This window comes from Ochotona princeps, chromosome 16, assembly GCF_030435755.1.
Source record: "Ochotona princeps isolate mOchPri1 chromosome 16, mOchPri1.hap1, whole genome shotgun sequence".
Lineage (NCBI taxonomy): Eukaryota > Metazoa > Chordata > Mammalia > Lagomorpha > Ochotonidae > Ochotona > Ochotona princeps.
This window is the reverse complement of record NC_080847.1, coordinates 42,530,056-42,543,898: the sequence shown is the minus strand read 5'-3', so window position 1 is coordinate 42,543,898 and position 13,843 is coordinate 42,530,056.

The following is a 13,843-nucleotide window of genomic DNA, read 5'->3' as shown; positions in this document are numbered from 1 at the left end:
TCTTCCCTCTGCTGGTTCACTCCTCAAATGGCCGCAGTGTCTGGGACTGAGCCGATCTGAAGTCAGGAGTGAGGAGCTTCTTCTGGGTCTCTCACGTGGGTACAGCTACCCAAGTACTTAGCCACATGCTGCTGCTTTTCCCAGACTTTAAGCTGGGAGCTGGGTTGAAGGCGGAGCAGCTGGAACAGGAATTGATGCCATACAGGATGTTGGTACTATAAGCAAAGGATTAGCGTGCCCCAGCCCCAATCGTGTGTTTTTAACTGTTCTGCAATGTCTTTTGATGAGAAATTTGAATCTTAATTGTATACATAAATATAATGAAAGTTGTCTTATCCTATTCCACTGGTTTGCATGAACTCACTTGCTTGTCTTTTTTCTGTCTTGGTAAGCAGCTACTCCTTTCTCATTCGATGCTGTAACACACATGCACTTCTTATTAACATGAGGTAGAGATCTCATGACATCCTTAAAGTAGCTGCTGGTAGGTGAACTCCCATTCTCTGTGTTATCGTGTGTGTTGGATTAACATATAGACTTCAGGAAACAGATGTATTCAAAAGCAGACCTACTAATGACTCAGCTAAGAGCAAGCAGTAGTCTAAGAATTCCAGTATTAACTGATTCACCCATTAAGGCTGGCAAGACTATTCAGCAGGTTCCTGAGCAAGTGAACTTAAAAGTATGAGTTTATTTAGGTGCAATATCTTTTGAGATTTATGCATAGATTTTTCATAATATTAATTTTTCATGTATTCTAAGAAAATGTTTTTTGCACCAAAGCTTTGTTTGACCCTACTCATACTTTTTATTCCATTTTCTATGAATATGTTGAACTACCTTTATAATGCTACTGTCTCCAGCTGTACAAGTGAGAGAGATGAACAAAAAAGTAGGAGAGGGCCTGACACATTAGCCTAGTGGCAAAAGTCTTTGCCTTGCACATGCTGGGATCTCATATGGGTGCCAGTTTGTGTCCCTGCAGCCCTGCTTCCTGTCCAGATCCCTGATTGTGGTCTGGAAAAGTAGTCAGGAACAGCCCAAAGCCGCGTGGGAGACCCAGAAGAAGCTCCTGGCTCCTGACTTTGGATGGGCTGTTCTGGCCATTGTGGCCATTAGGGGAGTTAACCAAACAAAACAATATGCAAGTCACTCTTGAATGAAAATTACATTGAAGTCACTATTCTACGTATAGGACAGTATGGAACATGCAAATGAGCAATTAAAGCTAAAAAAAAATAAAGATGAATGCACTTAACAAATAAGATACAAGATTTATGTGGAAAACATTGTCAAGATCTGAACAAATGGGCCCAGCACAGTAACCTAGTGGCTAAAGTCCTTGTCTTGCAAGCGCCAAGATCCCAGTTTGTGTCCTGGAGACTCCGCTTCTCGTCCAGCTCCCTGCTTGTGGCCTGGGAGAGCAGTCGAGGACGGCCCAAAGCCTTGGGGACCCTGCACCTGCATGAGAGACCTGGAAGAAGCTCTTGGATCTTGGTTTGGATGGTTTAGCTCTGGCCATTGCGGCCACTTGGGGAGTGAATCAGCAGATGGAAGATCTTCCTTTCTGTCTCTCCTCTGTATACCTGACTTAGTAAATCTTAAAAACAAAAAAGTAAGAGAAATATTTGTGGCCTCCCCTTCTCTGCAATGAAGTCACTGCGTTAGGAAACAAGTAGGTTTATAGAGTCTTTGAAAGTCAGAGTCTAAGGAAGCTGGTGTTAGTTCTTTCTCCTACAACATAAAAATGTGAAGAAAGTTGGCCACTTACAGTGACTCAAGAAAAGCCTGTTTGTCATGTGAACTTTAATTCAAAGGCCCTGGAACACCTTCACATGGCAACTTCCCTAAAGTTTACACAAGTCACCTTGCACCCAACTCCCCAATCTGGGGTCAGGACTGGAGTCCACCACAGCTCTCTGCAGCAGACACCAGCATTAGACCTCTCTCTCTGACCGCTTTGCTCTGGGTAGGAATCTGACCAAGCCTTTAGCCCAAGGATAATTAGATGGATTTGTGCTTAATGCATTTTCCAATCAATACAACTTGACAATTAATTTATAAACATTGAATATGGTGACAAAATGCTGCATTAAAACCCTACTTATCTTGATGGATTAAAAGTTAGTGTTGGGGGTAGATTTACAACTGGACAGGGAACCCACAAAACAATTAGTAGACAGCCCTCCTCTCCCATAGAGAAGCAATAATATTGTCCTTAAGGGTGTGATATGGTTTGAATGTGGTTTGTCACCTCTAAAATGCATGTTAGAGTTTAATCCCCATTATGGAATATTAATAGGTAGAACCAGGTGAAACTTTTAAAAAGTGACTAGGCCTTTGTCTCCATGAATGGGTTAATCCATTCAGGTGGATTAACTGATTAATGGGCTCATGAGTTATCTGGAGGGTGGATATGCTATAAAAGCTGGTTTTGCTGGGTCTTGTACACACTCCTCGTGAATACCATGAAATGCTCTGTGTCTTGCAAGAACTCTCCAGCAAGAAAACCATTTTTTAGACGGTCTTTGGCTCTCAGAGCAGAGCCATGGCTCCATGATATTAGCAAGAGAATGGACTCAGAGTGGAAGGAGGGCTTGTAATCTTAGGACTCTTCCCAGGAGCAGGCACCTCCTTCTTTCAATGTCTTCCTTGTAGAGGCTTCACTTTCTATGTTCCATCCCAATGACAGAGCATAGCTTCTTCAGTCCCTTAAATTTACCCTTCCTGAGTAAATGTGATTTGAAGATATGTCTGAGCTAACTTCCAAACAAGTCAGTTCTTCAGAGCAGGGCTACTTACAAGGAATCGGATGGTTAGTGGTTTCCATTTCCTTTTTTTTTGAAGATTTACTTATTTATTTAAAAAGCAGAGATGGGTAGGGATGGAGATAGATAGATAGATAGATAGATCGATCGATCGATTGATCGATTGATCGATCTTTTACCCATTGGTTTACTGCCTTGATGACTGCAATGGCTAGGACTGGGTCAAGAGCCTTGAACTCCATGGTAGGGATCCAGGAACTTAAACCATCTTTTGCTACTTTTCCATAAGCATTAGCAAGGAGCAGGTTGGAAGCAGGACATCTGGGACTCAAACTGCTGGTGCTATGCGATGTTGGCCTTGCAGTCAGCAGTCCACATTCCTTCTAGATTTCCTCTGGGCAGAAGGGGATGTTGCACCTAAGCATCTATACCCACACATTGATTGCTGAGAAGTGCTATAGATCTGTATTTTGCTCTTATGATAGTCTTTAAAGAAGAAGTAACAAAGACTCCATATACATGTATTGACTAAAAAACAAAAGCAAAAGTCATTTGGAAAGCTGCTTATCAGAGGAAAGGGGGAAGGGTGTTCACTTGATCGTGTTTCATTTCTGCAAGACCAGGAAGATTGGAATAGGAGAAAGTGCGAGAGTCTTTGCGGTTAAAGTGAGAGGCAGCATCTGGCAGAGGAACCACTCCCTGTAGGACATGGGTGCAAATGCTTCCTGACAATTCTAATCAAGGAGCCTTCTCGTTAGCATTCAAGATGGCTGCAATGATAAATTATATGAATAATTTTGCTTCTTTGTCAAGACTTGGATGATATCTTCTTGCGACACATCTGTAGCTGTGCATATTTAATTAGCACCTAAAGAACAGACAGGAGGCATGAAGTGCAGGCACTTCGTTATGCTGCAGAAATGATACATGAGACAGCAAGTTTCCCAACCAGGACCCTCTTGGAACTCTTGTGGAAGGGAGGGAGTGGCCTGTCAGCTAGCCTGGAAGCAAGAGGCAGGCCTTCAGATGAAGAGGGCTGGGTCACAGCAGTGGCCAGACCCCGTCACACCAACTTTGCATTCGTGATTTCAGAAAAATAGCACATGAAGATTACAACGAATTTTGAAGTTTAAAAACTTGTGCTGCTTTACGCAGTACTTAATCTCACTGATATGATCAACACATGAACTTAAAAAAATAATTCACTGAAAACTACATGTTCTACTAATGGGAGGCGGGATTGGTCATTATTCCCTGACAGTTTTTCCTTTGAAAAGCTGCAACATGAAGGTATTTGGGCCTTACCTCTATCTGAACATATGCCTGTCTCCTCCCTGGGTCACATGACCAAGTTTTCTTCCATCAGATCCCTGTTTTCTGGTGACTGTTGTAAAGGTCCGGCTACAAAATATCAACAGTTTACAGTAAATTAGATATCCTGGAGAAAAATTTTATGAAGTTAATGAATGTTATGTGTAAGGACTCTCCAAATTCATACCAACTCATTGATAAATGAGAATCTGGCTGCTATGTGTGTGCGTGTGTATATATATATATATATAAAACATATGTACATATGTGTACATATATGATATATATATATGAACAGCTTGAAAGTTAAAGCATGATGAGAGACTCATGCAAAAATGAATGAAGCCCTTTTTTTGAGACATCATCTTTTTAAGGGTACTGAGAATATGAAATAAAGGATGATATCATCTTACTGTCATACTCACTAGCAGCTTAGTGGACTCCTAAACACGGGCATTACACGGGGAGTGGAGTGATTTTCAACCTGAGCTGTGACCTGTAGGCTGTGCTGAAATCAGCACTTCCATTCATGCCCTTTCTTCCACACTGGAGTGCTGGTTCTAGGCCTGGCTTCGCTGCTTCCACTCTAGCTCCACACTAATGCACCTGCTAAACAGTGGATTGGTGGCTCGAGGGCTGAGTTCCTGTTGCCATGAGAGAAATCTCATAGGCTCCTGCCTTCAGATTAGCTCAGCCACTGCTATTGTGACCATTTCAGGAGTGAATCAAGCTGTCTCTCTCTGCCTCTTTCTCTCCATGGCACTCTACCTTTCAAACAAACAAGCAAATTTTATAAAAGAAAAGCAGTGTCTAATGGACTTCCTGCGCCTGTGGCTTTATCTCTTGATGGTTCTGATCATTGATCATTTAGCAATGACATGGCAGGAGGTAGCCCGTGGGTGTGCTTGAGTGTAGGAATGAGATCACATGGTTTCGTGTTGTGTTGTTATGATTTGAATGTTTGTACCTGGGATTCATGTGTTGGAAACCTAATCCCCAAAGCCACATAGTAATGGTATTTGAAATTGAAACCTTTTGAAAGTGATAGAGGCATTGAAACTGCCTTCTTGCGTGGATTTCTTCATGGGCTAATGGGTTAATACAGAATCAAAGGAATGAATTAGCTGTTCTGAGGGTGTACCTTTTTTTAAAAAAAAAAGATTTCTTTACTTTTATCGGAAAGGCAGATATACAGAGAGGAGGAGGGACAGAGAGGAAGATCTTCTGTCCATTGATTCACTCCCCAAGCGGCTGCGATGGCTGGAGCCGAGTCAATCCAAAGCTAGGAGCCAGGAGCTTCTTCCAGGTCTCCCACATGGGTGCAGGATCCCAAAGCTTTGGACTGTGCTCAACTGCATTCCTAGGCCACAGGCAGGGAGCTGGATGGGAAGTGGGGCACCCATGTAGGATTAGAACCGGCTTCCATATGGGGTCCTGGCATGTTCACGGTGAGGACTTTAACCACTATACTATGTGCCAGACCAGAGGGTACATTTGTTATAAAAGCCAGTGTGGTCCTCTCTCATGAGCTTCCTCACCACGGCAGACCCTGTGCTGCCTCAGGACTCTGTAGGGTGTCTCCACCAACAAGGAGGTGCTCCCTAGAGGCACTCTCTTGACCTTGGGTTTCCTAGTCCCAGAATTGTAACAAATATCTTCTTTCAAGTAACTAACCCTAATCCAGTCTCAGGTATTCAGCAGAAAGTGGACTAAGACATTTACAGTAAGAAGAAGCATTGACTTGACTGCCATGGCCAAGAGCAGACTGTTCATGTTGCTTTCTCCTGGACTTTCCAAGTCTGTTTCTCCAGGAAAGGGCCAGGATCGGCCACTACTGACAAACCTTCAGAGAAATGTATTCAACACACTCTGCATTCCTAAGCCCATCAGTGGCTGCTCCCTTCCACAGGTTCTGGCTGAGTTTTGGCTATGAGCAAGGCCGTGTGTGTGTGTGTGTGTGTGTGTGTGTGTAACAGGGACTGGAGGAAAACAACATAAACAGGAGCCCCTCTACCACCCCCTTGCTGCTCTTTCTCCCTTCCCTGCAGAACTATCTCTTCCTCTAATAGGCATGCCTGCCAGGGCAGGCCACAGGCCACACAGGCTCCCAGGTAAGTAGGTAGTGCTTGTGGTCTGCTCTGGTTAGGGCTGCCTTTGCTAAAAACAACAACAACAACAACAACAACAACAACAACAACAACTTGGGTGGGGAGGGGCTGAGTCTCTCCAAGAGTACTCCATTCTAGAGCAGCTGGTGGTTAGGAGAGACTCTGTATGGGGACAAACTGGAAGGAGGGGACAGTGTGGGCATGGTAAGAACCAGCTCCTGGTGTGGTGAGAGTGTACAGAGACCAACAGGAGGCGAGCTGCAAAGGTAGCAGAGCTCAGGTCCTGCCCAGGGTCCTTCAATGCCTTTTTTGGATGATTGAATTTTGCTGTTTCCCCTGTGAGTCACCTACTGTTCCTGGGGAGGGGGCGGGGAGGGAAATTATATAGCCAGCCTGAAGGATGCTGGGACCAGGTAGGAAAGGATGCAGGAGTATGAGTCTGATTAAAGAGCCTTTTGCATAGCCAGGTCCTGAGCCAAGAATTACTGAAGCTCTGGAGGGACAGAATAGTCAGATGGGTAGAAGGAGAGCCAGAAGAAATTCTCAGGCTGGTGGTTGCTGCTGGGTGAAAGGCTGAGAATGGACCCCCGGGTGAGTCCCATTAATGCAGGCATAAGCCCAATCAGAGTGCCATTCTCCCCTGTGATCAAACCTACAGACCCAAACCACCTGTGCTTGTGGCTGGCTGGGCACACATCTGAGAACTTCAGAAGCCTATAGGGAAGACTCCATTAGCTAGAAGCAGGCAAGAAAATAGGAGTTGGTCCCTGGAGAGTGATTTATTTTACGGGCAGGAAGAAGTGTGACTGGTGGACTTCCAGACAATGGGGACAGCTGAGGATGCAAATGCCTGGTCAAGTGTGGTCTTGATTTTCTTCCAGCGTGAGGAGAACCTAAGTTTAGGTCTCATCAGAGCAGTCTAGAACCAGATCTCTGGTCTGATGCTGGGATCAGGAGAGACCTCAGGCCCTGCAACCCAAACCAATAAGAACAGGCTCCAACTTCATACTGCAGGTTAGGGAACTGACACATGGGAAATATTTGGTACAGTGCTTCTGGCACAGTAGGCATTCAACATTTATCTCTATTATCATTGTTATTTTATCAAAAGACAGAGAAAAAAGTTCTCTCTATATGTAAGTTCTTAAATGTCCAGGGAGTTGACGGAAACCATGACACATTAGCCCTGAAGGCATGTGCAGAGAGATCACACAGCACTGGGCAACGCAGTTCCTTAGCTTTGTCCCTAATTGTATCCGACTCTTATCAAGGGCACGAATGCGTCTAGCTGCCTCAAGTCAAATCAAGGGAGCTGTGAATGCTGTAGTCCTCCCCATGCGGACAGAAAGGTTATCCGTTGATTTAGCAAAGCTCAAAGAACTGTCTTAATTCTTGTGCATCGTGAGGAGAAGAATAATGTAATATCACAGAGCATAGGCATCAGTCGGGCTAGCTGGGTGAAAAACCCATCTCCATAAGGCTTTGCTATAACTTCCTGGGCAGGTTGTTTGACTTATCTGAGTTTCAGTTTCCATTATGTCACAAAGTAGGACTTTTGATCACATGTGTTTGGAAAGTTCTTAGCACATGAAGTCTGTTAATTAAATTGAGCTGTTATATACTTGCTACATATACATGAGGATATTTTCTTTGTATGAGGTCATATATTGAAATTCATACATATTTGACCTTAACTTAAAATATAAGCATATGATATCATCACTGTGGTACAGCACATTAAGCCACTGTTGGTGATGTTGACATCCCATATGAGCGCTGGTTCAAGTTCCAGCTGTTCCATTTCTGATCCAGCTCCCTGTTAATACACTTAGGATGGCAGTAGAAGATGGTACAAGTGATTGACTGGACCTCTGCCACCCATGTGAGAGATCTGGATGGAATTCCAGCCTCTGACTTTGGCCTGGCATAGCTGTGGTCACCAGTGGCTACTTGGAGAGTGAAGCAGCAGATGGATAATCTCTGTCTTTCCCTCTATAAGGGTAGCTTTTCACTTCTCTCTCTCTGTGTGTCTCTCTCTCTATCTCTCTCTCTCTCTCTCACACACGTATATATACATATATATGTGTGTATACTTATATATGTTATTTAGCAGTTAATGGCACCATCTTTTTAAAATTTTATTTTTGACAATGTTTACATAGTTGACTAGGATGTGAAGGATCCAGGGTTAGGGGAAAGGGGGTGAGACCGTTTCTTTTTCTCCTTCCTGTATAAGGGAAGTGGGGAGACAAGGGGAGAAGCCACACCCAACCTCCCAACCACTTCAGTACCCAGGCATGGGGATTGTCACCTTATGTAATCCCAGAGTCCCCAGTGTGAAGCATGTTCTAAGGGTTCTGTTCAAGTGGTTTTGATAGTTCTGACATGCTGTTGATCTCACAGCACTAAGGATGAGGAAACCCTTCCAATGTCCTTTGGCAGACATAGTTCACTTTAGAGTCTTCATTCATCCAGAAATTTGCTGCCACACTTCTCTGGGGTAGGTGACCTCTTTGTCCTGCCCTCCTTTCTCTGCTATGGTACCAGATGTCCTCTGCAGGCCCCAGTGGACTGCCAAATCCTCCATGTACATCTAGCTATGCTGTCCACTGCACCATCTTCAGTAACTGAGGAGGCCCCACTCAGACACATGCAATCCACTGTCAGATCACAGCTCCTGCCACTCTTCCCAGTGGTTGGAATTCTGAATCCAACAGTTCAGTTGTGGGATCCCCAAAGAAATCTCATCTGATGTGATCCCAGACCTGACTCCTGTGTATGTGCCCCAGTACAGGGTCTGACTCATTCTGTCACTACACACACTGATAATTGCAATTGTTAGGTCAGATCTATTTCCTTCTCTGTCTCTTATGCAAACCAATGGGTGTTGTGGCCCAGCCCAACCCTGCCAACCACACACTCGGCCTTAAGGTACACCACTGGTAGCTGTAGGCCAGAGTGACCCCCAACAACCCCTGCTGGGGCAGCCCATAGACCTGGTTCCTATGCCTGTCAGCATGTGCAGTGGACTGGTTCATTCTGTCCCACATTCCACTCAGGTTTTGTAAACATCATTGAGCATTGAAATCTAAATCAACCCAGCCGACTTCATGCTCCAGTCCTCACTCATACCAGCAGGTGTCACTGCCTTTCTTTCTAGGCCCGCTCCAAGTCCTGGTTCTCATGCTCACCAGTGGGAGTCGCAGCATGTCAGAGAAGTGCCCACAGTTTCCCTATTGGACTCACTCCCTATCCTGGACCTTGCACTCTACAGGTTGTTGTGCAGTTTAGCTTGACAAGACTTAACCCCACTCCCAGCACTTGCTACCTGATGCAGCGGCAAAGCATGATCAGTCTTCCCTTACTCTAGCTCATGCCTATACCAGTGGATACAATTGGTTAACCCAGTCTGTCTTTCTGCCTAACCCAGCTCACATGCAGGCCAACAGATGTTACAGCCCTGGTCAGCCTGTTCTGCCCCCAATCCCAGCTCTCACCAGTAGGAGTAGTGGCCCAGCAGGGGAGTCCCCATATCTCCCCTACCAAGCTTGCATTCCCCTTCTCCCCACCGGGTCTTGCATTTGCTGGTGGGTGTTGTGACCCAGTCAGGCATGGCCCATCTCACCTTGACATATGCCGGTGGGTGCTTCAGCTTGGCCTGGCCAGGTCTGCCCCCCGTTCCAGCTCATACTTGGCAGGTATTCCTGCTCAACCTGGCCTAGCCAGTCCCATGTTCCTTCCGTAATGTGAGCTAGCTGTTGCTGCAGCCTGACCAGGCCAGTCCTACACCCTCTTCTGGTGCTTAGATCTGCCAGTGGGTGTTATGAATCGGCTTACCATAGCCCACCCCAGGCCTGACTCACACATATGTCAGCTGGTACTACAACCTGGCCTGATCTGGGCTGGTCCTTGCCTTGGTTCTTACTTTCACCTGCAGAGACTGTATCCTGGCAAAGGAATTCCCTAAGTTCCTCTATCAGGTCTCCTCTTAGTGGTAGATCTCATGCACACAGGTAGGTCCTTGGCCCAGCCTGACTTAGTCCATATCCTATCCTGGCAGGAATAGGGCTCACATACCTCTCTGCATAGACTTGACCCCCAGACCTGGTTATCTCCCATTTTGATTAGCGTCATGGTCCAACCTAACATTACCTGTGCCTTGTTCCAACTTTCACTGGCAGATACAGTGATCTAGCTCTACCAGGTAGGTCCCAAGCCCTAGCTTTAGTGTGCGCCAGTGAGTGATATTTGGCGGTGGTTGATGTTAAGTAGTCCGGCTCAGGTCTGCTGCATATGCTGATGCTTTGGTCTGACTCTAAAATGTCCTCTTGTTTCCCCACCAATCCACTTGATCTCAGCCTCCTCATTTACCTGTAAGTACAGTGGCTCTATTGATGGAAGTCTCTCAGAAGTCATTCCTTACCTGGACGTGAACCCTTAGGTCCCTACATGCTCCTCTGTGCCATCCCCCAGGCCCCTGTCAAGCTCACACCCCAGAGTGCACTGCCGGGCGGTCCAAGGCCTCCAAATGGTGCCATCTTAAAGCATGCAGATTGCATGATGAGCCAAGTCTACATTTGGTATCTGAGGGAAGGTTCAACCTTTTGAGACTACGTCTGGCTCATTCACAAATATTTTTCTAAGCTTTTGTCAAACAGTTTTGCATATGTGTCTAATCTTTTCCTGTACTTCACTTGTTACTCAATTGTGGATAAACACTTGGGGGAAATTTCACGCCTGGATTCAATAGGATTTTGATGTTTGAATCTGCCCTGGATATTGGGGATCCCTACTGCCACCTTGGTGGGTCCTGGGACAGTTCAGCATACCAAGAATAGGAGCAGGTACACAAGTGGAGCTGAGGCTACCCTTTCTTCCCTCTTCATTTTGAGCTATCTCAGGAGCTGAGCATTTTAATGCAGCTCTTGCTGAGTGGTCATTTGCATGCCAGCTTGTCCATGCAGGAAGGTTGTACAAACATGTACCTTTCTGAATGAGCTGGATGAAAAGACAATCGGATGCTGTATAACAGCTTCTAGCTGCAATGGAAGTATATTGCCAGAGCAGTTAGGGTTAGATAAATCATCATAGAGGAATGAGATGATAAAGACGGCTAATCTCATTTTCTTATCTTAGAGTTCAGAAAATTGAGACCCAGAGAAAAGCAGATTTCTCAAGGTCACAACCTGTTCCTGGATGCAACCGGGAACACTGTGTGAGCAGCTCAGGCAGTAATTCGCTCTGCAGTTTAATTTTTGCAATTTATATGAAATGCTGCTTTATTGCCAATGGGAAATTTTCTCAGGGACTCTCAGAAGTGAAGAAGGTCAAATGGCTACAATTTAAAGGAAACCTTAAACTGTGGGTTCAACAACTCATAAAATGAAAAAATGGGTCAAATGGGGGGTCTAGGAAAAATATATGTAGCCCAGCTCTGTCCAGGGACAATCCACCACTTAACACCAGTGATTTTTGTTGCAAAGTGCTCATACCTAGAGCATGTTTATAATATCTCCATGTTTTATTGTTGTTCTGATTTTTTAAAGAGAGGCTAGAAATCTAAAATTTTATGTGAAGCCCCTAGTGTGTTGGCAACTCAACAAACCAAACGGACTCATATCAGAGATAGCCCTTCCTTCACTTGCAGTCTGTGGTCTGCGTGAGCACCAGGCTGGTGGGTGGAATGCCGCTGTGTTTCAAGAGGTGAGTGGCTGTCACCACTTCTTCATGCTGTCTCTGTGCCATGCACAGTTTCCTCCAGCAATGTGAAGATGGATGATCCAATATCAGTATCCCTTTTGCATATTGTCTTACGTCATCAAAGAGGGCACTTTTCCCATTGATTTTGAAAACAGACCTTTCAATCATAGTGAAGAACTCAGGGCCTCAAAGTGAGAATGGAAAATCATGCTCGCTGTCTACAATGGCAAAATATTCTGGAAAAACTTTGCCTTTGATATTGTTCATGCAACTATCTCCCAGTCTCACCCATGCTTTGGTCCTCAGCCTTGCAGCCTTAATGGAATTCTGGGCAGGTGTGACTCAGAGCTGGAGAAGATGTGGATGTTGACTCAGAATTTAAGTTGTCTTTCCTTTGTTCTTGGTTTTGAGCTGTATCAATTAAATAGTATGAATGTTACCCTACAGACTATCTTGGCTAACATCAAATTCAGAATTTCCATTTAAGAAATTATTTGGAGCAAGAGAATCACACACATGGGAGGGGGAGGAAGAAGGGAGGGAGAGACACAGAGAAGGCCCCATGCTTTGTCTCATGTTGCATGTACAGGTAGTCCACGCCCTGGAATTGCTGAGATAAATGCCATTGTTGTGATTTACCAGTTTGTTCACCTGTTGATATACTTCGTAATTTTGCAAATTTTGAGTTATTTGATGGATCAAGCTTGATCATTTTAGTAGGATTTTTTTGTGTGAACACAATTCATTTATTTGGATTGATGTGTAGGATTTGAAATGGCTAAGCCATATGTAAGTTTAACATTTTAAGAAACCACCGAGCAGTTTTCTAGAAGTTGTACTGTTTACACACATTCAAGCAATGACAGCATATAAGAAGGCCTGTTTGCTCCACATCAGTCTAACTTGTTTCATTTTTTTCACTGTAGTGGATTTATAGTGAGGTTTCACTGTGGTTTTAGAGCATACATGTTTTAATCATGTTTGGTTTTTCAAGATGACTTTTCAGATTCACAGCAAAATTGAGCACAGACTTCTCATCAGCCTCAGCTTCCAGTGTGTTCTGTCACCCATTATCAGTCCCCACCACCAAGCTGGTACATTTGTTATGGGAGTGGAACCTACACTGACATATTACTATCACTCAAAGTTCATAGCTTACGTTAAGGTTCATCCCAGTGTTTGGCGTTTAAAGGCAGGACACTGTGGACACTGTGTAACAGCATACATCCACCATTGTAACACTACATCGCATAGTTTGACAGTCCTGAAATTCCCCGCTCCATGTGCTGCCTGTTCATCCTTTTCCCTGATGCTCAGCAACCAAACAATCTCTCACTGTCTCTGTGGTCTGCCTTGCCCATGGTTTCACGTAGCTTGAGTCACACAGCATGCTGCCTTTTCAGATTGCCTTCTTTCACTTAGATGCATGAGAGCTTCTTCCATTTTTTTACAACTTGATGGTTTCTTTGATTGTTTTGTGTTTAAATGAAAGTACAGTTGACAGAAAATTGATACATACTTACAGTGTATAAATGGCATTTTGATGCATGTACATATTGTTAAATGCAGTGGTTAAATCAAGTTAATTTGTACATATATGTATTTTTAGCAATTTTGTTGTGAGAACATGTAAGATATTCTCTTTTAGCAATTTTCAGGTACCTGACACATTATTTGCCATGTCACTATGCAGTATGATTAATTACCTGAACCTATTCTTCCTGTCTAACAAAAATTTTCTGGCCCCTTCATCCCTCACACCATAGCAATCACCATTTTATTTTCTACTTCTTCAAGTCTGATTCCTTTTTTTTTTTTTTTTTAACCTATTAGCCTAATATCTTCCAGGTTCATACTTGTCACAAATGGCATAATAATTTTTCCCAAGGTTGAATCAGTTTTTATTAGACCATATGTATAAACATACATAAGTCTATATACATATATAAGTCTCTA